The sequence below is a fragment of the Cupressus sempervirens genome, chromosome 4 (assembly GCF_028749045.1).
Source record: "Cupressus sempervirens isolate cs-2001-9-10 chromosome 4, ASM2874904v1, whole genome shotgun sequence".
Taxonomy (NCBI): Eukaryota; Viridiplantae; Streptophyta; class Pinopsida; order Cupressales; family Cupressaceae; genus Cupressus; species Cupressus sempervirens.
This window is the reverse complement of record NC_143121.1, coordinates 864,112,546-864,130,742: the sequence shown is the minus strand read 5'-3', so window position 1 is coordinate 864,130,742 and position 18,197 is coordinate 864,112,546. Positions and strand designations below refer to the sequence as shown.

Sequence of the window (18,197 nt, the reverse complement as noted above, 5' to 3'; positions counted from 1 at the left end):
TGAAGAAGCCTAATAATATAATGTCCAAACAATGTCCAATAGAAAAAAATGATAAAGTCAAATTTTACGAGTAAAACTCATTCCTCTAAAGGTATACTAGATATTGTTCATACTAACTTGTGTGGACCAATTGAAGTGCACAACTACAAAGGAGATAAGTACATTATGTTGCTTGTTGATGACTATTCTAGAATGATGACAGTTATGTTTCTAAAACAAAAAACTGATGCTTTCCAAATGTTTAAGTGGTACTTAGCAATAGTTGAGAAGTAAACAAGTAAAAGTCTGAAGTGTTTGAGATCTAATAGAAGAGGAAAATTTACATCAAATGAGTTTGAGATGTTCTATAATGACAGAGGATTCAAGAGATAGACATCTGCCCCTAGAACCCCTCCACAAAATGGAATAGATGAAAGGAGGAGAAATCTATAATGGACTATGCTAGAACACTCATGATGGAGAAAAATGCTGCTTTAAATACTAGAGAGAAGCTATAAGTGCAACTATCTATACCTTAAACTATGTACAAATTAAGAAAGGTAATTATTCAACACCTTGTAAACTATGGTATGGATATTTGCCCAATGTAAAATATTTTAAGTTATTTGGAAGAAAATGTTACATTCTTAAAGACTTCAAGAATGGTAAACTAGATGCAAAAAGTGAGAAAGATATATTCCTAGGATATTAAATAAGAAGTAAAGCTTATAAGTATTTAACTACTAGCACTAACAAAGTTGTGGAAAGTGCACATGTAAACTTTGATGAATATACAGAAGTATATGAGGTTGAACCTATGAAAGAACTAGAAGAATACAAATCATTTGTATACTTTTATGAAGGAATTCCCATTAAAGAAGATGCTACAAATCAAGGTACAAACTGATAACAAGTTTTAGTGACTATCAATTCATGTACTATGAATCTTGAGTTGCATTTAGGAATCGAGCTTACATTCAAATGTCAAATTAAAAAATGAAGTTGGAGCACATTCTAATTTTGATATTAGTGTACATGAAAGAGATACTGAGCTACCTAATAGAGATGTACAAAGTGACTTTGAAGTTGAAAGAAAAAATAAAGAAAGTAGAGCTAAACCAAGATTGTCTAAATATCTCAAAAGACATCATCCTACTACACATATTAGTGGAGATAAAGATGCTAGACCAAAGACAAGAAACATATTTAGGAATGATACATTTTTACTAAGTATGAAAGAACTTAAATCAATGAGAGATGTATTAGAAGATGTAGACTAGAGTAAAGCCATGGAAGAAGATATTGAACAAATCAAGAAAAACAAATCATGGACTCTAGTTCCTAGACTAGAAGACAAAAATGTGATCAACACGAAGTGGGTATTCGGAAATAAGCTATATGAAAATGGTGAAGTCACAAGGAACAAGGAAAGATTAGTTTGTAAAGGATATGTAGAAGAAGAAGGAATTGACTATGGAGAGACAATTTATCTTGTTACAATATTTGAAGGAGTATGAATTTTACTTGCTTATTATACATACAAAGGTTTCAAAGTTCATCAAATGGATGTTAAATCTACATTGCTGAATGGCATATTAGAAGAAGTTTACATAGAATAGCCAAAAGGATTCTTTGATGTTAACAATAAAAACATGGTATGTAGATTACACAAAGCTTTATGTGGTTTGAAACAAGCACCAAGAGCATGGTATGAGAGACTTCATAATTATCTGATGAAGATTGGATTTGAAAGGACTAATGATAACAAGAGTCTGTACATGAAGACAGAGAAAGGCAAAGGTATTTTGTTATCTTTTTCTTTTTCTTTTTTTGATGATATCATATTTGTAGGTCAAGATGCTTTATGTAAGGCTTTTGCAAATGAAATGAAGCAAGAATTTGAGATTTCTATGTTTGGAGAGATCAAGTTCTTTGTGGGTTTGCAAGTATATCAGATGAAAAATGGTATATACATCACTCAGTCAAATTTTGTTAAGGAAATATTGAACAAATTTGACTAGAGGATTCCAAACCAATAAGTACACCTATGGTAATAGGATACAAATTGTCAAAGAATGATGATTCATTTGAGGTGAGTCAAACATTATATAGGTCTATAATTGGAAAATTACAGCATGTAGTACATAGAAGACCTAATATTGCACTATCTATAGGGATAGTTGCAAGATTCTCTACTAGTCTCAGGGAGAATCATTTGATGGCTATACATAGAATAATGAGATATATAAAAAGAATAGAGGAGTTTGGTCTATACTATAAGAAAAATGATAAATTTGAATTAAGAGCCTATTGGGACTCAAAATTGAAGCCCCAATTTTGAGTACCATTGAAAATTCAAGCCCTTTAAATGCTTTTTGATGCATATGTACTTGAGTGTACTTTTTCAGCCCCAAGAGGTGTTTAATGCTTCTAGCACCTTGAATTCAATGTGCCTATGTGTTCCATGAAGATAAATTTCCATTCTAAGCTATTTCGTGACGTCTTGTTTTGAACAATTGTCAAATCTGCATTTTTGTTTGTGTCAAACAATGACAGGAGCTTGTGTTTGCAATTGAACATCTCACACCCAGTAATGTTTCATGACTTGCCACTTTGGGAGTGTTTATTGTCCATACCAAAGAGTCTATCTTTTAGATTTCTAGTTGTTTTGAATCTATTTAACTAGGTTTCAAATCCCTCAAATTTGGTCATTTATTGATGTCATGCTGATGCAATTAGTTATGAATTATGGGAGGCTTTGTTTGACTTGTCATAAAATTGACCCAGTTGACCAAAATGTTAAAATTCCTTTTGCACTACATTTTAGAGGTTAAAGACTTGCTATGTTTTAAATTTGAACTTATGACAAAGCCGTTTGATTAGTTTTCAAATGCAATTTTTAACTTTTTATTGGTGTCAAAAGGTGCACATTAGTTGATACCCTTGTTTGAGATGTTATAACTTGAGATTTGTTATAGATGAGATAGAATGGATTGTACCACTGTGTTCTTTAAAATTACTTCAAGTGTGCCAATTTTTAAGTTTTGATGAATTTGTCTGCACACTTTTCTAGGTCAATTCCATTTGCAAAAAATGTTTTTTCTTCCATTGTTTCAATCTACAAAATTTGAGTAGCCCACTTTGACTGGTTGCGATTTGTGCCTAGTTATTCATCATGAGCCCAAATCACAGATTTATATTTTTCTCATGAAAGTAAACCAACAGCCTAGTTTTCATTTTCCCAAGTGTTTGTTTACCTAGCTTTCAAAGCCAAATCTAAATGCAAATTATGTGTTTCTAACATGTTTTCTTGCAGGCAGTTCTCAAAGGGTAACATTGACGATCAATATCTTTTGACTGAGGATTCGTCATAAGGTGAGATTCGACAGGGTAAAAGTGTGTAGGACAGTGATTTAGTGTTATTGATTTCAGAGCCCTATTATCTATTTGGGTCAATTTTTGAAGCTAGAGCATTGATTAAATTTGAATCCCATCAATGTTAGATGTTTAGTAGACCACTTTGAGAGTTTAGTGGTTTGGAAATGAATTTTTTTTTAACTAGACCCACTTTGGGGCCCGACTATTTCTACTAGGATTGATGGATTTTGAGGTGAATAGAGGGTGTTTTAAAAGGAAAATTTATGCACAATTAGATAAGAGAAAGTTGCTCATAATCAAAGAGGCAATATAAAACATCCACTATGGCAATAATGGAGGGTATAGAGAAGTCTCAAGGCAAGGAAATTTCAAGGACTCCACCATTGTTGCCATTGCGTGCCAAAATGCCTTTCAAAGAAAAAGATGACAAGCCTAAAGTTGATGAGGGTGATCGCTAAAATAGGGAGTTCAAATTAGGCCTACATCCTTTATAGCATCAATTTTCTTTTTGGTACCTTTGTCAATAACCTAGAGCTAGAACACAATTGTCATATGAGGAAAACATTAAAAAAATTATGGAGTTCAATACCATGGAAAGCTTTTGGGTTTGCTATTGTCATTTTGCTTGAGTTTCTTCTATGCCAAACCCAAAAAATTTACACCTTTTTGAGAAGGGTATTCAACCTTTATGGGAGGACCCTATAAATTGTAATGGTGAAAAGTGGACAATCCGCCTCAAGAAGATTGTCTCAGACAGATACTAGGAGGAACTAGTGCTTGCACTAGTTGGAGATCAATTGGATTATGGTGATAATGTTTGCAAAATTGTATTAAGTATCTAGATTAGAGAGGACATTCTGAGTGTTTGGAATAGGAATGCTTCTAACTCCTAGGCAGTAATGACATCAAGAGATTCAATCAAGAAACACCTTTAATTGCCTCCAAGCTACCTCATGGAGTATAAGCCACACAGTGTAGCCCTATGGGATAATTCATCATACAGGAAACACCCACTCAAAGAAAAGTTGAGTAGGAAGCAATTTGTACATACATATTTCAATGAAATATGACTCATAATTGGAATGATGAAAGATCTATAGTCACCCACATGCAAAGGCAGAAAAGGTAGTGTTGAAGATGTTGGAATTAACAAGCGGGAAGATTTACTTCTTAGAGGGGGGAGGAATTAGTAGTAACTAACTCTACCCTTTTCAAATTCTTTTAACTAAAACCATTCACATGTATCTAATTTATCTAATAAACATGAAAGTAAATACATGCATAAAAATAAACAGCACACAAATTTGGTAACCTAGAAACCCTCCAAAGTGAGAAGGTAAAATTGGGGTGTGGCTGACACCCACAAAATATCACTGCATCGATATGTAACTATTCAAGGTTACAATGTTTGACCACTTCCAATGGTTTTCCCTATGAAAGGCCTATCCTGTTAAAGACTTTACACTCTGTTAAAAGTGACCTGGTTAAAGGATTTCACTACCCTACAAAAAGTAGGCTTGGTTAGAGGACTTTAATACATTCACTTGGAATGCCACCCTGTTAAAAGATTTATAAATGGTTGTTAGAGCAACCTAAGCCTATAAGATTTCCATATCTAATACAATTGCTAGAGAGTATTAGAAAGTCTTTGACTTGATAACCTTGCAATCTTCAATTCTTGATTCTAGATCCTTGTTCTGCTCTTACTGATCTAATCCTTGCTTGATCTAATAAGTCACTCCATGAGGTTTTGATAATCTATTCCTCAATAACTGGATTCTGCAATGTTGCTCTATTATTTACTAAGTCTTTTTACCCTTATGCACTTTTCTATAATTCACCCATGCACTTATATTTTGCATATTGTCTCTCTCACATAATGGGGCTTTTTTCTCCTTTTAAAGATTTCAAAGGCTTAGGGTTAGGTATGAATCTATGATCAATAGTAAATCTTCATTTCCCACTCATTTCTTGCACTTTTCCTATTGGTCACATGCCTTCTCCATTTTTCTCATTGGTTGCATTCTAATTGCATAGGTAATGCAAAAGATTTGATTTTATCTTCAAGATCCTTCGAGATTCATCCCATGTTGGCTCCAAAAATGGCTTACATATGATTTTGTGAAGGAGCAAACTCATATGTTGGTTTTGTATTACTCAACACATACTAGTTGTTGATGCTCGACACATATAGGAAAATTGGCTCACTTGGCTCCTATAGCAGCTCTATTTCACTCGACATCTATAGTGACTTGGCATCTATACTTTGCTCAACACTTAAAATTTGCTTGGAACCTAAAGGTTTCTTGGCACCTGAAGTTCACTCAACACCGATTGAACTTTCTGGCTCAGCATACATTGTAGCTCGGCTTCTATATTATACTTGACATCAACTAAAGAATTGATTAAGTGTGTTGACACTCAATTGTCAAAACCAATATGAGACCAACAATCTCCCCCTTTAACATAAGTGGAAAAAATACTTAACTATACATTATAGATTTGATCTCTATGAGTATACTACATATTCTGTTCGGCATATATACATGACTTCAAAAACTTATTTAAAATTGTGTATACCTCAAAATCTTGTAACTCCACCTAAGTTGATTTGCCATTTCCATTCCTATAACCAAAATTCTTGTGCTAAATGTGTCTCATGCTAATATATCTGATACTTTTTGCCTTGTCTACACTTTGTATCTATTTGTACCCTATTTTTGCTTCCTATACTCTGTATCAGTTTCCTATTACATCTTCTTGTAGTTTTATATCCTTTTGGCTTTATTACTTCCTCAAAATGTGAATTTTAATATCTACCCCTTTGGATATTCTTTATTTCTTCCATCAAAGATTGTATTACATAACCATTTCTTATTCACATCTCCCCCAAAACATTATATCTCCCCATTCTTATTAGATGCAATAAATAATGAATGATATCCCCCATAAGTATATTATCCCCCTTTTCTGACACTTATTAAAAAGGGTCCTAAGGATAAATAGAATACTTTGCCAAAAATGTTTTATTTACCTCCATAATCATCTTGACAGAAGCATCCCAATTATCTAAAGCTATCTCCAATGAGTTGTGTTGGATGGTTGTCTGTGTTACAAGATGTACAAGGCCTCCTAGAGTAGAAAGATTAGGATCTTTCTTTAGAACATTTTCTACATAGGCCTATTCTTTATAGAGTACTTCTAGATGTGGGGTAATGGAAGATTGAATTTGCATCAATTTTGCCTTAATATTGGCCTCTTCTACTGTCAATACAACTAATTCTTTTTATGTGTGAAGTGTAGCTAGAAAATGCTTCTCACTTTGACCTAGATCTTTGGGTAGTTGTGTGCTAGAAATCTTTAGATTTTGGTCCAAGCTCAGTATCCTTTAGCTAGTTTCCTGTGTGAAGTATGTCTCAAGTACTTTCTTCACTTTTTCAATCCTCTTTGCCAATTCAACTTGTGAAAGTGCTATTTCACTTGATATTTTCTCATTTACTTTCATCTAAAACTTCTTTTTTGACCATTCTAATAATTTGACATTGGTTTCTAGGTCCTCATTCTATACCTGGTCCATAATATTGGATAATTTCTCCATTATGAGATGGGTTTTCATCAGGTACTTGCAAGTTTAATGCATCAAGAAATATGTCCTTGATTTCCACCAATGCTTGCTTCTTCCTAAATGCATTTTTGAGTATCTCTTGTTTCTTCCTCCTCTCTAGTGCCTCTTGCACTTCATTTATTTGTGCTAAATTCATAGTCCTTGAGTCATAACTAGGTATGACTATTTCTTCATCAAGTGCAGGGTCTCCATAGTGAAGTACCCTCGCAACCTTGGTAGTGCTTGAGCCTGGTGCTGAAATTTGTAATGGTACTACATTAGTGCTCGACTTCTTATTAGGAGTCCTTGAGGTAAGCAAGTTTACCAACGTTTTTATTGCCTCATGCTCTCTAGTCATTTTCTCTTCTTCTTTCTCCTCCTCTCTACTACCTTGATCAATAATGATAATTTGTGGAGGTACACCTTGACTTTGTGTAGTAGGAACATCTTGCCCTATTTGTTCCTTTGCTTGCTCCACAACAGTTGTTGTCACTTTTATTGTAGAATCAACCTTAGCAATTTTTTCTTTTTCTTCTTGCTCTTTGGGTTGATCTAATGTAGTTGTGGAAGGTTGTGTAGATTGTTTTTGTGTGCTTTCTTTCTCCCTTGTTATCTTTGCTATAGCTTTCTATAGCTTATCAACATTCACCAAAACTAGATTTGTACAAAGTTGTGCCTTCAGTGTAGATTGGTCAAAGATCTTTTTGAGATCCTCTATAATTAAAGGATTGATGTTCTAACCTAAGGTGTCAGGAACATCCTTTACAATTACTATTACTATGGGTGTTGTGTGTGGAGGACTTGGTGGTGGCTGCTACACTTCAGCTATTGCCTTTTCACCATGTGTCTCCTCCACTATCTCTTTTTCTATCTCTTTCTCTCCATCTTTTTCATTCTCTCTTTCTTCCTCTTTCTCATTCTCTTCTTCTTCATCATCATTTATACCCTCAAATGGGTCTTCTTGCCCTTCTTTCATAGTTGTCAAACCATATATTAGTTTCCACATTTGTGTGGACTTTTGGACAACATCTTCTATTTGGTTCTACAAAATTTTGAAGGCTCTGTATTTGGGTGCAAATTTCCGCCCATGCTTCTTACTAGCCTTTGTTATTTGACCTTTAGTAAGTTCTGGCATTACATGAGCCAATGTGGACTCCCTTATTTCTTTCTCCATTTTAAGATAGTAATGTCATTTGAACTAATGAGCTTAGCTCCTTAGGCATTGAATTATCTAGTTCAAGTGGGTTGGTCTTGAACTTAGCCATCATAGTGTAGATGGACTCTTGCACTTTGTTTTGTTGTTCCTTTGACAACTTATTGAAATCAATGGTCTTTAGACTAGTTAAATCTGCATTATCTCTAATATTATTGCAAATGTTTTCCAATTTAGATGTGGTAGAACATCTTACCAATCTAAATTGTTCTTCATCAGAATCTATTCTCTCTTCATATGAATTTTGAGGTGTAACATACTTTCTTTTATTTTTATGCTCTGTAGTTGTAGCCCTAGTGTTAGCCCTTATAGTTGGCATAGCTGGCTTGGCTTTGTATCCTTCTTCTTTCCCTTGGGTTGTGTAGCTGGCTAGTTTTGAGCTTTTCTCTTCTTTGTCTTAGCCTTTGGTGCTTCTTGCTTGGCACCTTCTTCTTTATCTACATCTTCTCCCATATCTTGGGTTAAGGCAAGTGGCCTTTGATCTTTTTCTTCTTCATCATCCTCAGCATCTTCACCTTCTTCTTTTGCTTCTTCTACAGTGCGTTCCCCAAATTTTTATTTTAGCTTCTTAACAAGCTTATCCTTCTTTTCCAAAGTGGAGGCAGTCTTCAACTCCATATACACTTTTGATCTCACCATGTCATAAGTTCCAAAATGTGGTGCATCTTTGTCAACTTCCTCTACCAATAATGTAGTTATTGATGTTGATGCTTCATCTATGTTTATTTCATACCCAAGAGGTCTCAACCATCTCACTCTTGGTATGACAGCTTGTATGTTTGTATAGTCTATATCTACAAGAAAGCATACATCATTTACATTTTTTTCTACTAAGGAAATTGAAATTCTGAGCCTTTGTTTCATTGTCTTCTTAAAGTCTTCAAAATAACTTGTCATCAAGGTCTCAAATTAGCTCCCATCTACTCTATGTATTCATTGACCTGAGCTATGATTGATCTATCAGTTTTCCATGACACTTTGCCAAAAGTAGGAAATTCATTCTAAAAAAAAGAAAATACATATCAAAATGTCACCAAATTTGCATTGTTCTCCCTTTGTTCTCCTAACTGCTACTAGATTTTCATTGATCTTTTGCAGTTGTAGTTCTGCAAGATCATATGTATGATCTGTCTTCACTAGTTTGTATCCTACATCTATTGCAATACAAGGCACACTATTGATTCTATTGGACTAGTAGAATTTTTGTGCAATGACCCTAACAACAAATTAAACTAGAGGGTCATGGATAGTTTCAATTTTCATCCCTCTCTTATTCCATTTTGCACCTATATTTTGGTCTTCGAGTCTTTCGCCAATCTAGGGTTGGATACCCTATCACTCTATGTACAATTCTCTTCATGATTTTTATAGGTCCATCCTCCAACCATAAACTACCATCATGCATTCTACTCAACATTAATCTAATCCATTCTATCTTAAACACTGTAGGGAATTCTAGGGCACACGTTAAACCATTTTTCTCAATAATTTTGTACTCTTCTTTCAACACTCCATTTTCACACACTTTCTCATATGCCTCCCTCATTTCCATGTCACCTATAGCTCCAATATTTCTATTATAGCATTTCCTTACATCTTGAATCATTACAACCTTAGGGGGTATCATGGATAGAGCTCCAACTAGGTTGTTCTTGTAAACAACTTGAGGTATTGGGTGGAAATCGGGTTGTCTAACCTCTTTTAACACTAATTGGACTTCAAATTATTCCTTCTCCTAATTTTTTCTAGAAGTAGAAGCCATTTTACACAATCTAGGGTTTTAACACGAAGAAAACACGAAACTGCGTAGCATAGCACAATCATAAATACCTTGAAATTGATGGAATCATGCTTGGAATGCTATTGAGATCTTCTTATACACTAGATTCTCTATTTTGGATTTTCTCTATGATCTTTCTCATTTTTTCTCTTCATTCTTGATGAGGAAAAATTATTGAAAATATGATAGTATACCCTATTTTCATCACATTTAATGCTTAGTGCATTTATAGCTGTCCACTTGGCTTCTGAAGGATTCTACATTACTCAACTTTTACTAGAGTATTACTTACTCAGCTTCAACCAAGATTTCATCTTCACTCGAATTCCTCTACCAACTCGGCTCCTACTAATCATTTGACTCCTATAGTCTTGAAAATCAACTCGGCTTGTACTAGATTTTTACTTGGTATCTAAGGGAAACTCGGCAATATTTGTGAAATCTTGAATTTTTAACTTTGCATCCTTGTTCATGCTATTCTTTTCCAGTACTTTCTTTTCTAGGAACTGATGTATGATAAATTTTTTTAAATTAGTCCCTTGTGCCTTCTCTTGCTTAGTTTGATGAGGTGTGACCATTTGACCTATTAGGTGAAGTGATCCCTTAATTGGATGTGCTAGTCCTATCTTTCTGCTTCCAAGTTTTGTTCATTTCTCCATTGATGTGTTCAACATCTATCTTCTCTTTTCCTTTTTCATTCTTTGAGTTGGGTGCCTTTGACTTTGTTAGGAAATTCTTGCTAATATGACCATTCTTCAAGCAACTAAAATATATGGTTTGGCTCAACCATCTACTGTAGTTCCCTCTAAAATGTGTCCTTATGAAATTTTAGGAATGTGTCCATATTCCTAATAGTAATGACAACTATACTTGGTGTTGTAGTCCCAATTGTAGTGATTACCATGGTTACCTTCCCTTGCTGCCTGATTTGGTGTCCACATGGGTTTTAATCTACACTCAAAGGCTCTATGTCCATACATCTTGCAATTGCAGCAATGACCTTCAAATTTTGGTGTTATGATAGTCCTAGTCCTACAGTTATGTGCTTAATGTCCTTGATTTTTACACTTATGAAAATAACTTACACTCTTAGGTTTTTCATGCTAATGGGTACTTTTTCTCCTACATACATTAGAGGTATGTCCCTTCTTACCATACAAATGACAAGTAGGTTTAGTGTTCTTACCTTTGTTACTCCTTTCTTCTATAGTTTTGGATGACTCTCCTTGTTCAGTGCTAATGTAACCTAGTCCTAAAGTGTCACTGGTAGCCTTTGGTGATTTTAGTAGCTGCTCAAAGTACTTGATAACCTCATTGGGTTTTTTGAAGGTTTTTGCAATCTCCTTCTCTCTTTTTAGGTCATTTTTCAATTGTTCATTTTGCATCTTCAGTGTAGAGATCTTAATGTCCTTGACATTTAGTTCATGATGTGCATTCATTATCTGACTCAGGGTGTCCACCTGCATCTTTGAGATTCTTGCAAGCTCAATTGACTTTCTTCCAGTCTATTGGCAAGGTTTCTCTTGTCTTCTTCTAGCATAGCCTTGTCTTCAATTTCTCTTTTCTTCAGTTCAATTACCTCACAAGGCATCATGGCTTGTGATTATTGTTCAAGCTTGAGTGTTCTGATTTTTTTTGCTTGAGCTCTATTCTTCTCCATCAAGTCTACTATTGCTGCATCAAACTCTTTGGAATTTCCATTTGAAAACAAATTTGAGGTGTCAATCTCCTTGTATTGTGTGTCATTCTTAGCTATGGCAGTCTCTCTCTCTCTCTCTTAAAGGATTTCTTTAGGTCTTATCTAGCTTCTTCCAATGCATGTAAAGCAAGTTGAATATCAAGTGCCTAATTCTCTATGATCTTCCCAAGTTTGTAAACTTCCATTTCATATCTTTTCTCCAAGCTGTAAGGCTCCTTGTTGTGAGAACTAGGCTTTGATAGCAATTGTTGGAATTAACAAGTGGAAAAATTTACTTCTGAGAGGGGGGGGGGGGGGAGAAGGGGTGTGAATCAGAAGTAACTAACTCTACCCTTTTTAGATTCCTTTAACTAAAACCTTTCACATGTATCTAATTTATCTAATAAACATGAAAGTAAAGACATGCATGAAAATATACAAGACACAAATTTGGTAACCCATAAACCCAAAAAATATCACTATAGCAATGTCTAACTATTCAAGGTTACAATGTTTAACCACTTCCAATGGTCTACCCAATGAAAGGTCTATCCTATTAAAGACTTTACACTCTATTAAAAGTGACCTAGTTAAAGGATTTCACTACCCTGCTAAAAGTAGTCCTAGTTAAAGGTCTTTAGTACATTCACTTGAAATGCCACCCTATTAAAGGATTTACAAATGGCTGCTAGGCAGACCTAAGTCCATAGGGTTTCCATATTTAATAAAATTGCTAGAGAGTATTAGAAAGTCTTTCACCTAATAGCTTTGTAATCTTCAATTATTGATTTCAAATCCTTGGTATTCTCTTACTGATCTAATCCTTTCTTGATTTGATAAGTCACTATATGAGGTTCTGATACATTGTTCCTCAACAACTAGATTCTATAATGCTGCTATGTTCTTCACTAGTCTTTTTACCCTTCTGCACTTCACTATAATTCACCCATGCAATTCTATTTTTCATATCATCTCTATTGCATAATGGGGCTTTGTTCTCCTTTTAAAGATTTCAAAGGCTTAGGGTTAGGTATGAATCTATGATCAATATTAAATCTTCATTTCTCGCTCATTTCTTCCAATTTTCCTATTGGTTGAATGCCTTTTCCATTTTTCTTATTGGTGGCATGTTGATTACATAGGTAATTCAAAAAATTTGATCCTAACTTCAAGATCCTTCGAGATTCATCCCATGTCGACTCCAAAAATAGTTTACATCTGAGTTTGTGAAGGAACAAACTCATATGTTGATTCTATATTGTTTGGCACTGGTGATGCTTGACACATATAGGAAAATTGGCTCACTCAGCTCCTATAGTAATTCTATTTCACTTGGCATCTATAGTGACTCGAATTCTATACTTTTCTCAGCACTTGAACTTTTCTTGGCCCCTAATGATTTCTTAGCACCTAAAGTTCACTTTACACATATTGAACTTTCTGGCTTGAGATATATTGTAGCTCAGCTTCTATATTATACTCAGCATCAACTAAAGAATTGGTTAAGTGTGTTGACACTCAATTGTCAAAACCAATTTGAGACCAATAGAAGATAGAGAAAGGGGCAAAAAACATGGAAAAGGCCATAATAATGTTTTGTCCCACATTTATAGTGTGGATGCTCTTTTATGTATTTAAATAGAAAAACACACAAGTAACTTTATGTCTTTAAGAAAATGCCTTTTGGAAAGGTAGTAGCTCTATGGTGGGTCTGACCTAGATAGCTTGAGGCAAATAGATAATATTTTGAACAAACATGTAGACAAAATGGTGATGTTAGCATGATAAGGTTGCACTGGAAAAGTTGCAAAATCTGGCAAGGTTCTATGTCACCACTAGAAAATGGTGAGGTTCTCCAATAGCAACAGAGTGATGTATCGAAAAATATTGAAATCTAGCAAGAAGATCGTGGGTCTCGTCTAGGTGATGTGGTGAATCAGATAATGACAAGTGGTAGCTAGGAAATGTAGCTAGGAAAACCACAAGGTGCCACATGGCACAAATTTTGAGGAAGGTTGTGATGTGGTAGATTGAGATTAGAACTCATAGGATGGTGACATGTGGCACATCCGATGGCTATTGCCATGTCACCAATATAAAGATGTAGGATAGATAACATGGTGACATGGCAACCCAATGAAATGCTAACACATGGCAATGAGCTCATAGTGAGGTGCCACTAATGTGGCATGATGAGGTGGAACGATGACCAAGAGCTGACATGGCAAGAAGATAACACATGTCACAAGGTCACTATGTCACTAATGACATGGCAGAATATTAACTAGGATAGCAACATAGTGATCGATGATGTGGCATGATGACATGGTGTGCTAATGTGGCAAAACAAAGGACCAACGACATAATGCCACATGGTGCCTAGTTGGAAGGGTCAGTTGACTATGCAAAAAATGAACAAATCCAGTGTTGACACAAGGTGAGGTTGGTCAAACTAGGTTTGACCCAGATTAAAAGTAGAGGGAAATTCCAAAAGTTTTAAAAGATTATTTTTTAATATTATTCCCAAAAAAGTACGAGCAATTAAAAAAAAATTTAAAATCAAATTTGGATTTATAATATAGTTTTAACTTTTGAAAAATTCAAATATTTGTGCAAATGTAATCTTGAAGCCTAACCGGAGCCCAATTTTCAAATCAAGATTTTGGGGGTTCCCAATAAGTGGATATAGGCTTATTATATATCATCGAAACTAGGAGAAGATGAACTTTTTGACTATAGAGTTTTTTTTTGCATAGGTGTTCACTGGTTCGAGTTATAGGCATAAATGTAAATTTTGGGCCTTCTTAGTGAAATGGGAAAAATTTGAAGATGAAGTTACAGGTTTGGTAAAAAGACATGGTAAAAGGTTTGTTGCGTCAATTTTGAGAATATTATAACTTTTTGGTATAATTTGGCTCCAATTTTTAGTTATGATCAAGGATTAGATATACAGTTGCAAAGAGAGATTAGAGACATTCCTTTTACTATTAGGAGAGTTTTCTCAAGTGGATAGATGTCAGACATAGAGCAGGTCTAGGAATACTCTCCTCTATATCATTCTCTTTCTTTCTCATTGTAATGGTTCTATTTTTGGGGGGAGAAAATAGATTCATTGTTGTGCTACCATTAGGGGTTCCAGTTTTTCACTGTGAGACCACTAGTTCTAGTTTTTGATATGTTTCCCCTACTGTGACACCATATTCCTATTGTGGTCTCCACAACACACACACCCCATTCCTCACTAGGAATGGGGACCCCCTACCTTTTTTCAATTCCCAGACTCATAGTTCGAGAGTTGGGAGAAGAAAACTCGGTTAAATAAGTTAGAATTTTGAAGTCAAAAAAAAAAAATTGCGTGTGCATGCATATCGAGGCGTGAGTGCATGCAAAGTAGCAAGAAGGAAGAGAGGTTATAAAACTCCCCTTCCCCTTCTTGCCATTTCATTTTGTTTTGAAGAGATGAAGGGAAAGGTATGGAACCCTTCCCTACCCCCCTTTTTTAAACCTTCACGCAGCTAAGTGTGTGTGCATGTGTGACCACGAGAGGAAGTGCATAGTGCCTGCCCTCTGGGCCACACACCACACACCCTTTAGGACATGCACATAGTGGCCACCACCCCCTCTTGATTAAGTGCGCGCAGTCGCCGCGTCGCCACGCTGTTTGGGCCACCATCGCGATGCTTCAAATCCCCACTTTTTGTTTTCATTTATTTTTATTTTTTTAGTAAAGTCAAAAATTTCAAAAATTAAAATAAAATAAAATAATAAAGAAAAAACAAAAAAAAAAATTAAAAAAAATTAATTAAATAAGTTTTCTAGATGGAATTTTTTTTAAATTATGTTTTGTATATATCCAATAATTAATCATTTTTTTTCTCTTTTGTGATGTGCAAGAAATATAATCAAATGGCGTCCACATCCGGATCAACAACAAAACTAGTTGTGTACAAGTTCCAAGGCGTAAACCCAAAGTCACAGTTGCACGATGAATACTCTGAAATCAAAGACACAAAACTTGGACACATGGAATTAAGAGAGTTTTTGAGGGTTTGTAACAACCCAACTAAAAGATCTTCTTTAAGATTCACCTTAATCCGTTCTAGATTGGTAAATGTAGCATCACATCTTGGGACCATTCAATCAGCTGAATTGATTATGACCCTATCTCGACATTTTGTTCCTGAGGAAAGGGTAGTAAAGAGTGTCATTGGGGAAGTGGTCTTAGATCTATGACCTGATAATATGGAGAGGGTTTTTCACCTACCTAGAGCTGATCAGTTTATCAGGCTTTCATATGAAATAGCTGAGAGGTGGCATAAGGATCATTACCAGAAGACCATCGACATCATATATTCCTCATACTTCATTGAGAAGCCATCTCTGGCGAAGACAATTAGTAAAGTAGATATGACACGAGGATACATGAAGGATGACATTAGATATTCAATCATTCTCTTGAGCAGAGTTATGGGATTGCCTGCAGCAAGTCATCTTGCTCCATTCATGGTTAACTTTATTGAGATCATCAGACACACAAAGATGCCACTAGATTGGGCCACCACACTTAGTGAGAACTTGTGTGACCAGTTGCGGATAGTAAAGGACAAAAAGAAGTTCTATATGACTTCTTATGTGGTATATCTACTTGCAGCGAGAGGCACTAACTATCTCGGGTTGTACAAGAAGGGTAGTATGCAGGATCCTAATGCATGGTTGTATATAGTTTATCCTTAGCTAGTTAAGAAGCTCTCACCGCAAAGCAAGGAGTATAGGATTTTGAATGATGCCTTCATCTTTGTCATCATTCAATTCATCAAAGGGGATTATGGGAAGAGATTGTCTGATGAGGCCAAGGCACATATTGCAGCTCTTAGTGCATATTTCATCTAGTTTCGGACATTCACATACATTCAGGTTGGTGGTACATCCATCCATCCAAAGAAGCTCCCAAGATATCCAAGTGACAAGTTGGTTCTAATGGAAATTTCTTGGCAGATTGAGTCAGCTTATGAGAGGATCAAGAAACAATGAAGGCCTTGTTGGGATTGGCCTTTTGTAATAGGAGCATACCAATTAAAGAGAAAGAAAGATATCTTGACTTTCGAGTGGGAATGGGAGAATTGTCCTGTCAAAGAATATAACTCTCCCCAGCCATTTTTTGACAATGTTGGTAAAGTAGAAAATCTAGCAGGAAAAGAGTTCTACCATGAGGATGCCATTGAAGATCATTGGATGAATGCCACAAATGACTATGATGTTTGTATCAAGGACTATTGTAGAATGACTTTGTATTTAGCAGAGAAGGCTCTCCATTTGACCATCCCAGATGAGATAAGGTTACAAGATTTTTAGGAGCTATTGGATCCCTTATTCAATATAGATAAAGTTGGCAAAAGGCCTATCCTAAATGCAAAAATTGATAGAGAGGAAGGCGATGATATTAATCATCGAGTGAGACATTTCATCAAAATGACAAATAGTTGGATTAAGAAACCCTTTCCACTTGATCCAATTCTGGATACAGTGATATTCCATGCACATGCTCACCCAGAAAGGGTAAAGGGGAGGAAAGTCATAGTTCCTATCTTTGAGCTCCAGTCTCCTATCAGGCCAAAAATAGTCTACTAGCTTGATCATCCAGTGGGATACTACCATCCTTTAGAGAAGAAGAAAGAAAAGAGGAAGAGAGCCTCTCCTCAGAGGATCCAGATAGAACATGTTGAAGAACAAGCCCCTTCGCAGCAACATGAATCTACTCCCTAGGACCCCCGAGACCCTGGAATTTCTCATATCTAGGTTGATTTTCCATTGCCTCATATTTTGTCAAGCCAACAAAAAGAGGGAGAGATTATAGAGACATCCATTCATCCTATGCATGAAGAGCCCGCTTCTCCTATGGTTCCACAGAACCAAAGGAGGGTCAAGGTAAGAATGAACAAGAGGCAAAGAGTTTGTAAAAGATTAGTGCCTAATTCATCTGTTCCTAAAACCATTCCTAAGGAAGAATTAGATGAGGATGAAATAGAGTCAGATGAGGAGGAAGAGCAAGTGCCTCTACAAAGGAAAACTTGACTAGCCAAAGCCACAAAATTGGAAAGAAAGAAGAATGTCACAAATACCCCACCACCTACCCAAGCTAAAATGGTAGAACTCTCTTCTTCAGAAGATGAAGTACAACACTGGGTGAATGAGCAAAGGGAGCTAGGTGATGATATTCTCTCCATTCTAAATTTTGATTTCATGCTAGTAGGTACAAAATTGGTTGGAGATAAGATTAGAGATGCTCCTACAGGTGAATTTCAACAGCAAGATTGGATGCGGATGCCACCTGAGACACAAGGTCCTCATCCAAATCCCCCATCTTCACCTCAGGTTATGATGGTAGATAAGGTTTTAGTGACAGCTTCACCTTTGAGTTCAGAAGAACATGTTCAAAAGGAATTGTCATTACAAGGAGAACAAGAACCAAGGGTTATTGATGAGCCATCAAAAGAGGCACAAGTAGTAGAATGTATACAACAGCCTCCCCAAGAAGTTGAGGATCAAACTACAGGATCTACAGAAA

General features: G+C 35.6%; 1 pseudogene; it reads left to right on the top strand.

The window, feature by feature from the left end:
* The first annotated feature begins 3,689 nt into the window (after window positions 1-3,689).
* On the top strand, window positions 3,690-4,427 carry LOC149564154 (eukaryotic translation initiation factor NCBP pseudogene; annotated as a pseudogene).
* The last annotated feature ends 13,770 nt before the right edge of the window (window positions 4,428-18,197 follow it).